General features: G+C 43.5%; 1 protein-coding gene across 2 annotated transcripts in view; it reads left to right on the top strand.

Annotated features, from left to right (window-relative positions):
- The first annotated feature begins 5498 nt into the window (after positions 1-5498).
- GHR (growth hormone receptor) overlaps positions 5499-16819 on the top strand; it is a 118612-nt gene continuing 107291 nt past the window's right edge. For both annotated transcript variants that reach the window (XM_058044407.1, XM_058044405.1), the window contains exon 1: positions 5499-5581. The gene's annotated coding sequence lies outside the window, so the exon portion shown is untranslated. The remainder of the gene's footprint in view (positions 5582-16819) is intronic.

Here is a 16819-nt window from a genome sequence, read left to right as displayed (position 1 = left end):
TCTCCCTTTTTCAGAAAAAAAGCAAGGAAAATACCACCAATATACACCTTTCCCAGCAAACCAGAAAGTCATTGAATTCATTACATGGCCAGATAGGTCTTTGTTTTATATTAGCTGTAGATACATGATACATGATAGATGACTTAGAAACAACAGAATGAGAGAGCAAGATACCTCAGGCTCTGGCAGAGTATTTCTTCATTTTTTCTTTTCTTGCTTTGCCTGTGCCTTCTTATCCTGCCTGCATGCATGTTCACATTGATTCATTGGAGATTAGGTCCTAAGAGAAAATTCTCTGTTTCCACAGATATTTATTGGTTAGGTAATTATTCTGCTTTCATATAAAGTATTTGGGGGAGCTTTGCTCTGTAGCTTTAAAGGAAGTAACCCAGACAACCCACAAACTAAATTTTTCCACATATTCAGAGACTGAGAACAGACCTGCTATTAAATATTGGTTTTACTTTTATATACAGCAAGCACTGTGCATTCCCAGCTCTTGGTACAAGTCTGATTGTGGTTGGAATATGCATTTTATTAGTGTGGTTTCTTTTTGTGGCAAGCAATCGTGTGTCATGGTACTTTTTTTCTGCAATTCTACTTAGGATGGAAATTTAGATTAAAAGAGAGCTTCTCATCTTTCAGCTATTCCTTATTTCTTACATGAATAAAGAACATTAAGAAGGTGAAGGAAGGAAAGAAGAACTAACTTTTCCCTGCACAGAATTTTGACTTGCTATTGTCCTAAAAACAAATATTTTGATGGAAAACACAGTAAATGTCTAATTGACTGATTAACTTTCTATGAAGGTTATCACCTAAGTTTCACACATTGCCAGTGGACTTTCTTTCCCCTTAAGTTTTCTAAAAGCATGACATAAAGGGGGAAACACTTATTCACCTGAATCATTCTCTAGTTCATTTCCAAAAGACCAACACGTTCCTTTTACATTCCCCATTTTTTATTACCATCTAGATAAGATCAGTGGAGATTAATTGGAAAAAGGTGTGTATTGTATTACAAAAAACTATGGATTCATAGTCCCTGTGCTTGGGCACCAGTAATCTATACCTGTCCTCTTTAATACTTGCATCAATGACCTGGAGGAGGTACTGTGTACTCTTGACAAGTTTGCAGATAACACCAAACTGGAGGGATTGGTCAATACACTCAAGGGCAGAGCTGTCTTACAGCAGGACCTAGACAGGCTGGATGAGCAGGCTGATGGGACCTGTGAGACATTCTGCCAGGACAAATGCAAAATCTTGCCCTGGGGGAAAAAAGCCCATGAGGTGGTACACAGAGATATTGCCAAAATGGAGGGAAGCACTACCAGGATGCTCCTGAAGCACTACCAGGATGCCCAGATCAGGAGTTGGAGCATCGGCCCAGAGGAAAGGAGTATAATAAGAACTGAGGAGCTCAGAGCAGAGAAGAAAGGAAATGTCTTGCCCCACAGGACAGTGCAGCTGTGGAGCAGGTTGTCCCAACATGCTATGCAGCCTCCAGACATGAAAGGTTTTGAAACCCAACTGGGTAAAGCCCAGCAAGATTTGTCCTGACCCTGCATTGAGCTGTAGGTTGGACTGGAGAGCTCCTGAGACCCCTTTCTAGCTGCACACTTTCTGTTTATGGTTGTGTTAGATATGAAGCCAAGAAAATAAGATTATAGATTTAAACTGCAGTTAGGAATGCAGAATATGAACAATATTTTTATTTAATCTCCCTTCTGCATTATTTCATGCAGTTTTGAGAAATATAAACTCTTTTTGTAATTAGTATAAGTAGTTTTTCACTCAAGAGAACCATATCCGTGCACACATTAACCTCAAAACATAGGGAATTTTAAACTACTCAGACTAAACTACCTTTTTTCAGGCCTCAGGTAAAAGCTCTGCAGGTAAAGCAGTGTCAATTGAGTTCATTTTGCACTACTGTATTAGCAAAAAGCCCAACAACAAAAAGTCGCTTTATTTCCTTTCAATACAAACTGCTACGCAAAGAAACCCCTTTACATTTTTAGCATGGACCTTGCATGTGCACCCCATTATATTGACACAGAAATATATAAATTAACATTGCTTTTGCTGACTACAGGCACCTACTGCCTACTAAATCAAGCCATGGCAGTTTGACTGACAGACTTTACCAATACAGCTACCTTTACACTGTAAAAGCTCAGATTTTAGCCAGTGCTTACAGAAGCACTCACTGGCAAGCAAGTCTGGCAGAAAGTACAAACAGCACTTGCTTTAGACACTTAGCAGGGAAGGAACCTCTTTCAGATGAATTATCATGAACTGAGCTGCTGGAATTCTATTTGACACCCTGTTTATAAACACTGCATTGTACACTATTGTAAACAGAGAGGAAAATCAGACTCAGGCATAATTTTGTCTTCTGCACTTGGTTCCACAGCATCATGCTCAGGAAGGATTTCAACTTTTTTGAACACTGTTTGGAAAGGAGTGAAGCAGCAACTGCATGCAGAGAAAAGGGTAGATGTAGGCCTCCCTGGATATTACATCAGAGCAAATGGTCAGAATTCAGGTGTCTTTGTAAATGTCCTCAAGCCAGACTTGGTTTTCCAGGCTTTCTAAGGAGATTGGATGGAATCTGGAAGAGAGATAGATAATACAGCATAAACCAAAAAGTGAAGAACATAGGCATGGATGAAGGTATACATGATTTTAAAAGTAGTGTTTTAAAAGCACAAGTTATGAAGTTATACATAGTTTTAAAAGTGTTCCTAATGGACGTATGAAAAATACAAACAATTTCTATATTGTTGCTGAGATAAGACTCATGTTTCATATGACACAAATCTTGGGTATTTTACTGCTAATTTATCTGGGAGATTAAACTACTACCACAGATTAGCAGTACTAAATCTAGTAAATAGTTTAATATACCCTGAAATCCTCCATAGAAACTGAGAATAATAGTTGTCAAAAGATAGACATTTTTTATTATTATTTTAATAACAGACAAGCCAAAAGACCACCGACCATTTATGATGCTATTTATTTGTATTGGGGTGATTGAGAAAATTCAAAGTATTTATCCTACAAGCAAGCAACACACAGCCTTGTGCTTCCACAGATCCAAGGCCACCTTCCACCTGTAGACAATGCCGAAACTCCACTCTTACCTGTCTCCTGTCTTTCCAGCCCCCCCCACACACACCCTCACTAACTTCCTGATTGAAAATTACTTTGGCTGCTTTTGCCTAAATCTGGTCTCGTTGGCAGTGTACTGTGTTTGACATTAGTCCACATGAAACTGAACAATCCATCATGTGAAGAAATAGAAAACTTTATCTAGTGTAGAGAAAGCCCAGGCAGTTGTAAACCTAGACTATGTAATAAATCAATGGATTTATTGTTATCCAAGTTTATTTATATATATAATGAGGGAGAAATAAATTATTTTCTCTGGTTTATTCATGTGGTATTTTACATGTTCACTTAGTTAATACAAACCAGCTTGTCATAGTCCCAGGTGTTACTGTGTTATAGGAATGTTGTATTAACAAACCCCATAAACATCTCTGGACCTGGAATCTTCCCCTTTTATCAAGTGCTTCAACCACAAGACTACAGGGCCAGGATCAGACCTGTGGCTGCAATTTCTAACACACTGAGTTATTAATCATGCTTTGCCATAGCTTCAGCACAAAGAACGAAAGGTCTGAATAACAACTGCTAGTTTGGCAGCACAGGCACCTCCCGGGAGATGTGGGTATGAATTCCCTGACCAGTGGTAAGAAGTGGAACTTAATGTCCTTTGCACATATATTAATGCAAAGACAATGGTATTGTTTGATACTGTTTAAAAAAAATCTGCTCCTGTGATTTTGAATGAGGAAATGGCAAGAGATGGTTCTGGTAGGAATAAAGAAGATGGATCTGTGTGCCTTTAGTTTAAAACCTCAAAAGCAGTACTTTCATCATATACTTATCAACGTGTGAGATTTTAATTCCCTTAAGTCAATTGGGAGCTGATGAGGTCACATTTCATGATCCATCTCACCCCTATACATGTCTTCAGCCCCCTGGAATCACTTTGTTCTGGGCAGAAGAAGCCTGGATCAACAGCACAGTTGAAGACAGATCACTTGCAGCTAGCAGGTCAGCCTTTGAGGAGCACCAGCCTCCTAAGACAAAGAGCTCCCAGTCTGGGAGCACCTGGTTCAATAGGAAGGGAAGGGCAGCACCGACCTGAGCAGGCAGAGGTGCCAGAACTGTTCCCAGCCGTTACGGTCGAACAACTTCCATATGCCAGCACTGCTATTCCTGTACACCCAACACAGCAGAAAGCTTGGGCGAGATACAATTCTATTCTCAGTTAATTTCAGAGCCGGCTTTGTGACTTACTAAATGATTGTGAAACTCTTGCAACACTGATCTGCGGGGCTGTCATCCCACCTTTGTTTTACGAGGAAGCCAGATGCTTAGCCGTTCTGAAGGTGGGGCCACACACACGACAGGGGGCCCGCAAGGGCCTTAAAGAACAATGTGTCACTGCTGAGGTCACCTTTGCACATGTGGGTGTGCATTCGGTACTTTGTCAATGCAAATGGTACCTAAATAATCTGATGATAGTATGCTCCTTTTTAATGTTTTCTTCCCTAAACAGTTTTTCAGACAATAAATCTTTTATTATTTTAAGACAATCCCTAGCAGACGCTCTCCGTTTTCCTGTAGCTACCTTCTACACTCACACTACTTAGCCCTGTGCGTGCACTGCCACACACCTGGCCGCAGAAGTTGCCATCCCTTCCACCTGGCAGCCGCGCCCGTGGCACGCCGACACCTCCTTCACCCTAAAATCGCGTTCGTCGATCCTGAACACAAACACGACTGCCAGCCCCGCTGAGCCCCTGCTTCAGCCCGGGCCAGCAGCCCGCGGCTCGCCCCCGATAGCCATCGCGGGGCCGTCCCCCGCCCGTCCGGCCGGGATGCGCGCTGCAGCAGCCGCCGTCCCCGTCTAGACGGAGCCCCGGGGCGCAGCCCAAGTGTCGGCACCGGCCGGGGCTCGTCGAGCCGCCCCCCCCCCCCCCGCCAGGGACGGTTCCGCTCGCCGCTCTGAGCCCCTCTCCGCGCCCGGCAGCTTCCGCGGTGAAAGACGACGAGGAGTCGGCGGCGATGGCCGCTAGTGCCCCGCGCCCCGGCAGGGCAGGCACGGAGCGGGCTGCGTGCGGCAAACGAGCAGGGCCAAGGCCGGCGCTGCTGCCGCCGCCGGGGGACGGTGCGCGGGGAGGGGTGTGGGTGAACGCTGCCCGCCGCCCCCCCCCCCAAGTGCTGATCTCCCCTCCCTCGCTCCGCTCCGCTCCGCTCCGCTCTGCTTTCCGCCTGCCCCGCCCCGCCCCGCCCCGCCCCGCGGGAGGAGTGCGGGCTCAGCCCGCCGCCCCGCCGCTCTCGCTCGCGTTTTATGACGGTCGCTGCCTCCCCACAAGTTGGGGCCGGCCGCGGCGGCCGCTCGCTGAGGCTCCCATGGTGCCGGCGCCCGCCGGGGGGGGGCCCGTCCGCTGCCGCCCGCCGCGCCGCCGAAACTTGGGGGAAGTTTCCGAGCGAGTCGGTGAGTACCGGGCGGCGGCTCCGCGCCGCTCCCCCCGCCCGCCCGCCCGCCCGCCCGGCGCGGCGGCTTCCCCGCCCCCGGGGGCGACGGGCCGGGGTCCCGCTCCTGTCCGGCTTCACCTCCCTCGCCCGGGATTGGCGCGGGATCGGCGAGCTTGCCCCACGGTCGGAGCCGCTACAGGAGCGGGGCCGCCCGTGTCCCGCTGCTGTGGGCAGTGCGGCGCCGGAGCCGGGCCGGGACCGCGGCGTCAGCTCCGGCCGGTGCTGGGACGGCGGGCGGGGGGCGAGAATTCCTGTCACGTCCCATGCTGTGGGTGATGGATGGGGTGCCGGGGAAGGGAAGCCTAGCCTCGGAGATCTGGAGAGTTTTCTTCAGAGAAACTCTCTTTTCTGTGTGGACTTGGGTTTTAAAAGCACAGCAAGAATGGTCGTTTAGCTGCCAGCGTCGCAATCTTCTCCGCTGTAATAGACCTAATCAGAATTTTTCTTCTGTATGATTTATTCCCGTTTATACAATCCCTGCAAATCCGACCTGTTTTTTTTTTTTTTAATTTTTTTTAAACGCCATTTGTCTGTAATTTTGTTTCTTATTGTGTGGCGTGCTGTAAGTATTGCATAGGATAAAAAAATAGAGAATGTTTTGAAAAATAAGTACTGCAAATGTTCTGAGCAGAAGTGTGCAAACAGAGGGGTTATATAGCATAGGAGTAACTAGTGTTTTATCATAGTAATTTCTTCAGTAAAACTTGTTGCAAACTCTCACGGGGCTAATGCTGCAGATCCAGTGAGTGGATGTGAACTAGTTACTCATCTTTTCAGTGCAGTATATTTTGTTTAGAGTATAGTGTATTATTAACTTTATGGTGTTCAGTCACAGCCTAACTTTTCTTTTTCTGTGAGCAACTACAGAAGACTCATACCTGGTCATCTTTCTGGTCATGATAATGTCAGAAGTAAGAATGAGGCAATTAAAAAACTATAACCCACCACTTGAGTTGGATCCCATTTTATTAATGCTTTAAGCAAGTATTTACTGATATGAAAAATTGAAGTTATTTGTCAAGATCTTTTTAGCTTAAATCCAAAAGACTCTTAACTGTAGCATAGACTTCGTTGCTCACATCAGCAGTGAAAATGCAGTTGGGCATAGAATCAATTTAAGGAGATTTGGTAAGATACATTTAAATGCTGGTGTTTATTTAAAATATGCTATTTTGAATATTGAGATTAAAGTAAATTGCAATTGAGATGTCTTGTGGTTCTGAGTGATAAATGTAAGTAATACTGAAAGTTATTCAGACAGCTTGAGCTGTTTGAATAGGAATGTGATGTTTTTCATCTCCACCACATCTCAGTCTCGCATTACTAGAATTGCTACTTGCCGTGTTAATTCATGATGTTAGCATGTTCTAATAATTATGAAGGATTGACAAACCAGACAGCTTCCAATCCTTCTGAGGAGTAATTTCTAACATTGCCAGTAAGTGGTAGTGGTACTTTCATCAAATATGTGACTATAACTGCTGAAAGTTACACTAATGTACAGAAAAGTTATAGACACTCACCAAATATTTTTAAATTCTCTGAGTATGATCAATCATTGTTTTTGTTACCATGGACTGTTTCCTCTCCTGGTCTTGATGTATTTGCACAGCGCAGTGTAGCACCGTTCAAGTGTAAAAAATCAAGGGCTCTGTAGAGGCAGCGCACAGCGCTGCTCCCATGGGTGTTTGTGCCACACTGGCTGGGTTGGGGAAATCCACAGAGCCCAGTTCTAGACATCTTTCCAAACTGAAGTGGCATGTAGCACTGTGTATGACCTCTTGTGCCCTCTTCCAGTAAGGAATGATTAAAAGCTCTGAAGGCAAATTTCCCGTTTACAGATTGGTACCATTCCTCTTCATGACCTGGAGACTAAGGAAGTGTGAGTATATAGTTGTCCTTTTAGACCATAACTTCCACTTGCAGGGTCTCTTTTGCCTGACAGTTTGTACACGTCTAAGTGCCTATATCACCTGTAGCTAGGCCTTGCTTCTTTAAAATCAAACTTTTGCTGCAGCAATTGTGTTTTATCTTGCACCATTGAAAGGAGCACTGAAGACAATAAATATAGCATCCTGTATCTTATTTGAAATACCAGATTTCCACTAATAAAATAGAAGCTGCAAATATTTGTTATTGAGGAAGAAATGTAGGCAGAGATGCTTTGATGTTTTTTTTTCTCTTATTGAAAAATAAGTGCTTTATCAGACACGACAGCACTTGCTTGCATTCCGCCCAGTTGAAGATCTTGCAATCTTAAGGTACATATCAAAACATTTCAAAAGCATTACAAGTTAATAAAAATATTATAGGAATACCAAGAAGAGGGGCTAAAACTGGTGGGGTAAGAAAGGGCAAGGCTACCAGCCGTAATAATGAATCTACTCAGCCCACATGGGAGTCCTTCAGTAATAGGTTAGCTAGAGAGTCATATTTCTTTTAAATAAAAGGGTTTTCTTCTCTTGTTACCAAATGTTTGTGGGATGGAAAGATAATTCTTTGGCCCAGTGGAGCTGAGGTAGTAATTCTGGGGAGAGGGCAGTATGAGGAAAGCAGGGAGAGAGGTAGTGGGGCTGCTACTTCGGTGTGGTGAAGGCGAAAGGCTGATGCAATGAGACACTAGCTTGGCAGGAACAGATTTATGTCAGGACTTGAAGGAACACTTTGTGCTCAAACTGTTTATCACTAGGGAAATCTTCCTTTACCGTATATGAATCCTAGTCTAAATCTTTGTGTGAGGTGGGTGTTTGTTTACACATTATTTTAGTTCATGAGAGATGGAACAAGCGTCCTGTTACCAAAGAGCTGGTTTTCAGTGTATGAGAAACAATTTTTCCCAGAAGATTGGAAAGGCTGTTTTCTGACAGAGATGAATGTTGTCCATATCACATGTACTGCAGATTATGAATTCAAAATACATTTAAACACATATTTTATTGACCTTTGGAAACCATGTATTCTATTTAAAATACCTTAATCCCTAAAATTAGTTATCTTCTTCAATATTAATAAGTTAGTATAAAATTCAGAAATACTTCAGAGTAGCAGGATGGCTTGCAACAGGGCGGAACTTAATGTCTCCTTTGAACAATTTAATGTGCCTTGCTATTTGCTGGGCATTTCAGACATACAATGTTGTGAGGATGTAAAAGAGAATGAAAATCACTCTTACTGATGGAATAACTGCTGGAAGACACAATTGGTGGTGGATGCGAGTGTACAGACGGTTGAGTTGGGGTAACTTTTCAGATGTAATATTGCCCTACTCTGTTGCCATGTACTCAATAGCTGAAGGACTACACGACAAATCAAGCATTTCTGAGTTTTAAAACCCCATCTGCCATGCTATTCATACTTACCATGCTAATTTAAACCATTTATGTTTATCTTTTGACTTGCCAAGAGATCCAGACTGCCATGCCAACACCGTACCTACTAAATCACGTTCAGCTTTAGAAATTAGAGTTACAGAAGTACTCCTGTAGTGACAGAGTCTGCAACATAGTCTTTTGTCCTGCTGTGGCCATGCTAGTGGTTGGATTTTGTGGAAGGGATCTGCTGTGTGGGATTGTGGTCCTGTGGGGGAAGGTGATACAGGGCTGCATGGAGAACGCTGGAGAGACAAGAACCTCTTGTCTCTCAGTGACTGCTGGTGAGAGGATATGAAACGCTGATAAATGTAGCAGAAAATTTTAACCTCTGTGCATTAAGAGAATAAACACAGCACCCATTCTGTTGGTGTGGAATGATTTATGCTTCCCCATTTCTCTTTTTCTGTGGCCATTTAGCGAGACTCAGAGCATTAGTGCATTACAGCGCTAGACCTGCTTGGCCTCTGCATCAGGCACCGAGTGGCTGCTGAGGATGGGTTCCAAGTGTGTGAAACTGAACTCAGAATGTGCGAAGCAAAGATGCTTTGCTGGCTTTGTGCTCATTAAGGCAGCAAGCAGATTGCTGTCTCTGATCATTTAATAAGCTTATTGCTTGTAATTCTAGAACAGAGGTGATATATGAAAACATAAAAACAAATAATCAGTTGCATTTAAATAGGACATTAACAGAGATGGAGGTAATATTTAGAATTTCAAAAGCTGTTTAAATACTGTCACAAATCCATTATGGTCTTGAAACTCTCTAATTGGTCAGTCCAAACATGAAATATTCTTTTGGATGCACAATAGTAATTTCATACAAAAAAGTCAGTAGTTAACAGACAACAACTCTGAGGGAAAGTTGGAAAGAGGTTATTAATAACAACTATAATGCTACAGCATTCAAGCATTGAAATAGAATTTGAGTTTTTATAGCCTCAAGAGAAAACAGGATCAGTAATACTCCATATTGCAGTAAATCTGTAGGATGATTAATCAACCTCATCATAGCCCTCTCCTATGCCCTTCCAATCTTAATCGCAGTAGCCTTCCTTACGCTAGTAGAGCGCTAAATCCTAAGCTACATACAAGGCTGAAAGGGCCTAAACATTGTTGGCCCTTTCGGGCTCCTACAGCCCCTAGCAGATGGTGTAAAACTATTTATCAAAGAGCCTATTCGACCATCAACATCCTCTCCAATTTTATTCATTGCAACCCCAATACTAGCCTTACTCCTAGCGATCTCAATCTGAAGCCCATTGCCCCTTCCATTTTCCTTAGCGAACCTCAGTCACCCTAGCTGATGAATTGATGGTTTGTAGAAACTGTACCTGTGTTAGTCCTGTGAACAGATGTCTTTGTGTCTGACCAATATGCAAAAGTTTTGGGTTTTAATCCACACGCAGTGTATCTCTACAACCTTATTGGAACAGCCAAACAACTCCCTTTGTGCCTGTTGGAGTTTGGGGGTAGTCTGACCATTAAGTACAGCTTGTTGGACAGAAGAAACAGACTGAAAGACCCGTCACATTTTGTTCTAGCTGTCTCAGTTAAATGAGCATGCAGTCAGTTTCTGCCTTACATACCTGTTTCCCAGCTGCAACAAGCAGTCTGATTTCTGCTAGGTTTCATGTTTTGTTTTTTTTTTTTTTTTTTCATACATGTGTTTAGTGCTACCTAGAGAATGAGTTGGGCTCTCCTTCATTGCATGACTGAAAATGTTGTTTAAATTTTTTATGGAATGCTTATTAAACTGTGTTTGCTCAAGAGCCATGTTATAAGCCTACTTTATAACTGTTCTTAGCAATGCCTTGTTTACTGTTTTCATCCAGAACAGCTTTAACTGTTTGGTGTTTTGATGGTTTGTGGCATTGCTAATAGGTTTATGTGATGCTATAAAAAATGAGTGAAAAACAAAGCAGGATTCCTTCTTGATGGTGGTTCTTGTCCCTTACTTTGCATGAGTTGAAGAAGACTGGTTGTGGTTTGCTTTGGGACCAAACTTTACCTGTTCTGCCAAGAATAAGAAAGATCTGATGCAAGGACTGAGAGAAGAGCCATTAAAAGGTGTTGTATCTTTGGGTTTTGATTGCATTTTATGTCTAAGCCTGTTACAGTATATCAGGGGGGCACTGTGGAACTTTTACTTAAAAAGAAACCTCTAAGAACACCATAGCTTTCGTAATGACTGTGACAGTTCACAGTCAGACAGAGGAGCTCCAAGTCAGATGTTAAGTAAACAGAGTAGAATACAACATGGTCAGGACTCTACCAGGCCATCTCTTTCATAGGACCCATAGATCAGACCTGGTGAGCTGTGTTTATGTTGGGGCTTTGGTCTTGTAGGTTGAGTCCTGGATGGTTTAGGGTGTAAAATAGGTGCATTGAGCCACCTGAAGGAATGATTTGCAGGGTGCAGTGGGAAATCCTGCTCTTTTTCTAGAATCTGTTTGCAGGTTTTGGCAGAGGCACACATATAGCTGCAACACATGCAGCTGAAAGACTACAGTGCTTGTTCCAAATAGTGCCAGCCTACTGGTCCAGCATGTGTGAATGAGCTTATCTTACAGCTGCAGTGTTTTTGCGGTAGGATCAGAAAGAGTGTGTGAGACAGTGCTTTACACTTTTCAGCTGTGATTCCCTGACCTTTGGAGAGCAGCAGTGTGCCTCTGGGTCTGCTCGTGCTGGGTGTTGCTAACAAACACTGCACAGGAGAGGTGCTTGTTACGTGATACGGTCAGGCTGGCCGGCTGTACACCAGCCAGTTCTGCTGCTGCAGGACAGCGTGTACGGCACGGAGGGACTGCAGCCTCACAGGGGGAGAAACGGCCCTCCACTTCCCTGTGAGAAAGGCTATTTTTGTGCAACTGTGGTGAGCTCTGGTATCTTCCAGCTCTGAGGCGCTTTAATTAGGATGGCCATATCAGTTGAGAAAACATGTCAGAAAAAGAAGTCACTGTTGTAAAGAAGCCTGTGCTTCTGGTTCTTGGGTAAGTGTTTTGTTTGAACAGCTAATTTCCTTGAAATAATGGGTAGCTTTGAGAAAATTCATTTCTTTGGTTGTACTACATCCAGTTTTTTTCAGTGGTGTGTAATTTCATCCGCCACAAGGCACACACAAGTAGGTTGACTACAGTGGATTCTGCTTGATGGTTCTCAGGGCTCTAGCTGACCACAGAGGTGCTGGTGCTGACAGTAAGGAAGCATGGCATTCACCTCTTTAAGTGGTGTGAGGGGCCTGCCTAACTTGCATCAAATCAAGAGGAACAAGAATATTTGCTTTATACATAATTGTAAAGCTAGCGTGGCTTTATATGAAGGGGAAGTCTTGCCTGACAAATTTGGTGACCTTCTGTGATGGAGCTACAGGTTTGCTGGACAGGGCAGAGCAGCTGATATTATTTACATGGGCTTATGCAGTTTGACACTGTCCTGCAGGCCATCCTTTTCTGTAAATTAGAGAGACATTAGAGAGACATTAGATCACCCACTTGGTGGACAAAGCTGGCTGGATGGCCACACTCAGAGCTGTGGTCAGTAGCTCCTTGTCCACATGGAGACCAGTGAGGAGTGGTGTCCCTCAGGGGTGGGTCCTGGGGCGATACTGTCCCACACCTTTGTCAGGGATGCGGACAGTGGGATCCAGGGCAGTCTCAGCAAGTTTGCTGCTGACACTGAGCTGGGTGGGGCTGTCCACACAGGGGAGGGCAGGGATGGCATCCACAGGGACCTGGACAGGCTTGAGAGGTGGGACCCTGCAAACCTCAGGGAGCTCAGCAAGGCCAAGGGCAAGGTCCTGCACCTGCACTGGGCAATCCCAGGCACACCCACAGGCTGGGCAGAGAAGTGATTGAGAGCAGCCCTGAGGGGAGGGCCTTGGGGGTGGTGGCTGATGAAAAGCTCACCATGAGCCAGCAGCGAGTGCTCCCAGCCCAGAAAACCAAGGGAGTCCTGGGCTGCATCCAAAGGAGTGCGGTCAGCAGGTCAAGGGAGGGAATTCTGCCCCTCTATTTTCCTCCTGTGAAACTCCACCAGGAGCACTGTGTCCAGCCCTGGTGTCCCCAATTTAAGAGGGATATGGAGCTGTTGGAGTAAGTCCAGAGGAAGCCACAAAGCTGATAAGAGGGCTGGAGCTCCTCCCCTAAAAAGACAGGCCGAGAAAGTTGGGGCTGTTCAGCCTGGAGAAGAGAAGGTTTTGTGGAGACCTCACAGCAACCTGCTGGTATCTGAAAGGGGAATACTGGGGAACTGGAGATGGACTCTTCATCAGGGACTGTAGAGACAGGCAAGGAGTAAAGGGTACGCACTGAAAGAAGGGAAATTTAGGTTAGATATGAGGAATAAATCCTTTACTATGAGTGTGGTGAAACAGGTTGCCCAGGGAAGCTGTGGATCTCCCAGCTCTGGCAGTGTTTAAGGTGAGGTTGGACAAAGCCTTGAGCAGCCTGGTCAAGTGGGAGGTGTCCCTGTGCATGACAGGGGAGACTGGGGCTAGATAATCATTACAGTGCAATTCCAACCTTTAATATCTCTATGATCTATGATTTTTCAGGCTTATGGTGTATAATACTATAAGACCTGTATCCAGCATACAGGGAAATTAGGCAATATGTTTGGCCTTTGTATCTTTGATCCAGTCAGTGGCATAGGTGAGTGCACTTAATGCCATAATGTGAGAAGTAATGTTGTTTACTGTTGTTCTCATGTGTTTGTTATGGCCTGTTCTATTACTTTTATTTTTCCAAATATAAAAAGTTAGTATTTTATTAAGGTTATGAGGTATATTGTGAAAATCATTCCAGGTCTCTTTTCCTCTCCTGTTCTACTGCTGCAGGTGAAGGTGAAGAGCTCTCTCCGTAAAAGCCCAAGGGAGCTTTGTGGAGCCAGTGTGAATAAAAAAAATCCATCTATTGAAAGGAAAAAACATAGGATTTAGGAAGAGAGACTCCTCCTGACTAGTTGTTCACACTGACATTGAATGATATGATGGGAATCTTCATGTAGAACCTTCTATAGCCATGCTCCTGTTGTCTTTGCTGAGGTGGGAGTTGCAGATTTTTAAAAATAATTTTGTCCTATTATTTGAACATTATTTCAAACCCAAGGAAACGAGGAGCCGAGTTATCACAGGAGATCTTCAATTAGAAGAGGGAAGCAGTTTTTCACAGTGTTAGCATGTGTTTAGTGTTTCAGTTTACTACATCGTGCAGAAAAGGAGAAGAGCTTAAAAGATCAAGAGCCAGGGATTATACACAGATTCTGGATAATTTGTGAAACAAAATGGAAAATGTGCAAGTAGGAAGACCAGGACATGAAAGTTTGGGAACTAATGGTTGTTGGAAAGACTGAAGGTATAGGCTCTGAAGCAGTTGGTTCCACTGTCTTAAGTGGACATTTATGTGAACATGTGACTGAACATTAGGTGGTCAGTAATCAAAAGAACATATTTAAGACCAAGAGTAATGATTTGTTTAAGGATGTGTGAGGTGGCTGGACTAAAACACAGTAAAAAAACCCAGCTTCCTCAAAATGATTAAAAATTCTAATGCAATTTGAATTGCACCTAGAAGTGTATTTTCATACTGATTTGAAATTTTCAAAAATTGTTATTATTGTCAAGATCATAGTGTTTCATGGATAGAGCTATGCTAGGAGTAGAAATATTTTTTGTTAGGGTCGGACTGATTTTGTCAGTGGCTTGCTTTCCAAATGGCATACTAGTTGCAGTATTTTTTAGCAGCCTGTCAGTGCAACAGCATGTAAAAATAGAGGGAAGAGAAAGATGGTATTTTTGCATCAAATAGATGATGTCGTTCACCTGCTCATTTTATATGTGACTGGTGGGTACACATACTGTTTGTTTGTGCTTTTGCAGTTTGTGTTTCATTTACTAATGCTGGACTGTGAAAACAAAATGTAAGCTGTCAATTAAAAAGGACTGGCACCGTTTGTTGTTGGGGCTGAAATAGAAGAGCTGTCTCTCACTAATTACTTTTTTGTTAGGAGTTTTTAAACTTCTAAAAGGTTCCTGCCAGGAAATCTGATCTTGCAAAAGGCTGCAACTGTTTGTGTACACTGTTTGTATATACAATCCCATTTATAAGAAGCAGAACTGTGGCTTTCTGGGCAAAAGAGGAATTACCCTTTCCACTTTCTACATCTCAGATACCTGCTCTGACCAAGTATCTTGAAAATGAGAGAAGTACATTCATTCCCATTAAGATTGAGCAGTACCACAGAGCAACAGCCTCAGCTGTGGCTTTGGGGCCTGAAGGTCATACAGCTCTCTCATCTTGGGACTTTTCATTGTTGCTTCATATCCCAGTAGATTGGTATTTTCCAGATGCTCTGATCTCTCCCTATCCTAAGAATACAGATAGGTACTCTTGCAAAATGTTATTAAAATACCTGGTCAGAAGCAGTGTGCTTGTTTACAGGCTGTGTCTTGTGGAGCCTTTCAGACAGCACAGGCTGAAACCAGCTTGGGGATAGTGCTGGATATGCTCAGGCAGAGATGGCAGCTGCGGCTTCAGCTGAGCATCCAGCAGGCTGCAAACACAGCTGCCATCCCCCGCTCCTCACCAGCCCCTCTCCCTTTGCTTCTGCTCAGCAGAAATTGGAGTCTCTCTGAGTTTGGGCTAATGCATCTGAACTCAGCATCCAGTGGTCTCTAGTACCAGAAGAGCAGGCAGTGATTTAGCCTCTGGGTTGTGTGTCCATCCCTGAGACGGAGGGAAGAGCTGCAGAAGCCAGTAGAGGTGTGGCACCGCTGGAGGTGGAAACTTGCTAACAGAGAAGAGCAGGAAGGCTGAACAAACAACTGTATTCAGTTAGACAATTACTGAACAGAAATGAGGCATTTTCTGGGGAAAGAGGAATGTCAATCTATGTTTTGCTCCATTGGTGCTGCTCATACACAAGTCACTGATAGTCATTTGTGCTGGTGCTATAGTCACACAAACAGTACTGGAGGAATTTGGGCATTAGAAAAATGACAAGAAGGAGTACCAAAAAGACATTTAACAGGCTAATATCTATACTTGACCTTGTGTAAGTTTTCTAGGATGCATGAAGGGACTGAGTAAGTCTAACATCAAGTAATTCTAACAATGTAGGTCAAGGGTGGAGGGTATGTACTTCTGCCTCAACAGCACTGACCTTTTTTGTGTTCTACATTATAAATAGTTGCTTATCGGCAGCTCTGGCTTTTTGCATTGACTTTTGATCCTTACTGCTCTTACCATTCCTTTCTTTGTCTTGTCAGTTACTACAGGAAAGAACCAATCCCATGCATTATATTGTTTTGTCATTTGAAAAAAGTCAAAACAAATGCTGATATTCCATTGACTTTTTCTTTGCAGACTTGTGGTGTGTGGAATGGGTGGGAAATGATGCTTTCAAAACTGTCATTGTACCTCCTTTCTGAGAAATCACATAAGGCTCTAGGGAACTATCTGCAGAAAAATTTACAGATTTTATGTGTATTTTGTGTAGTGTTAGTACTTCTTGATATTGTTTGGCTCAAAAGATGTATTCATGGGTGTTAAGTACTGGCTGCTCTTGCCTTGATTACCAGCAAATCACTGTGTAGGGCATGGTTATCTAATTGTTAACAATTTAAGCAAATGATGAAATGGTAAAAAAGAGCCATGTGGACCATTAGATATATTTATTGTGGGGTCAGGAAGACCCACAAGAGTAGTTTCTCTTCAGCTATTAGTGGAGTTGGGCATTGAGAAGTTGTGAAGGAAATTCAAAACAATGTCTCCAAGTTTTGCCAAGATTACTCAGTGAAATCACTTGTTGCCAGATGCTCATGCTGAATG

The sequence above is a fragment of the Melospiza georgiana genome, chromosome Z, assembly GCF_028018845.1.
Source record: "Melospiza georgiana isolate bMelGeo1 chromosome Z, bMelGeo1.pri, whole genome shotgun sequence".
Lineage (NCBI taxonomy): Eukaryota > Metazoa > Chordata > Aves > Passeriformes > Passerellidae > Melospiza > Melospiza georgiana.
The sequence above is the reverse complement of the archived record's forward strand: the minus strand, read 5'-3'. Positions and strand labels throughout refer to the sequence as shown.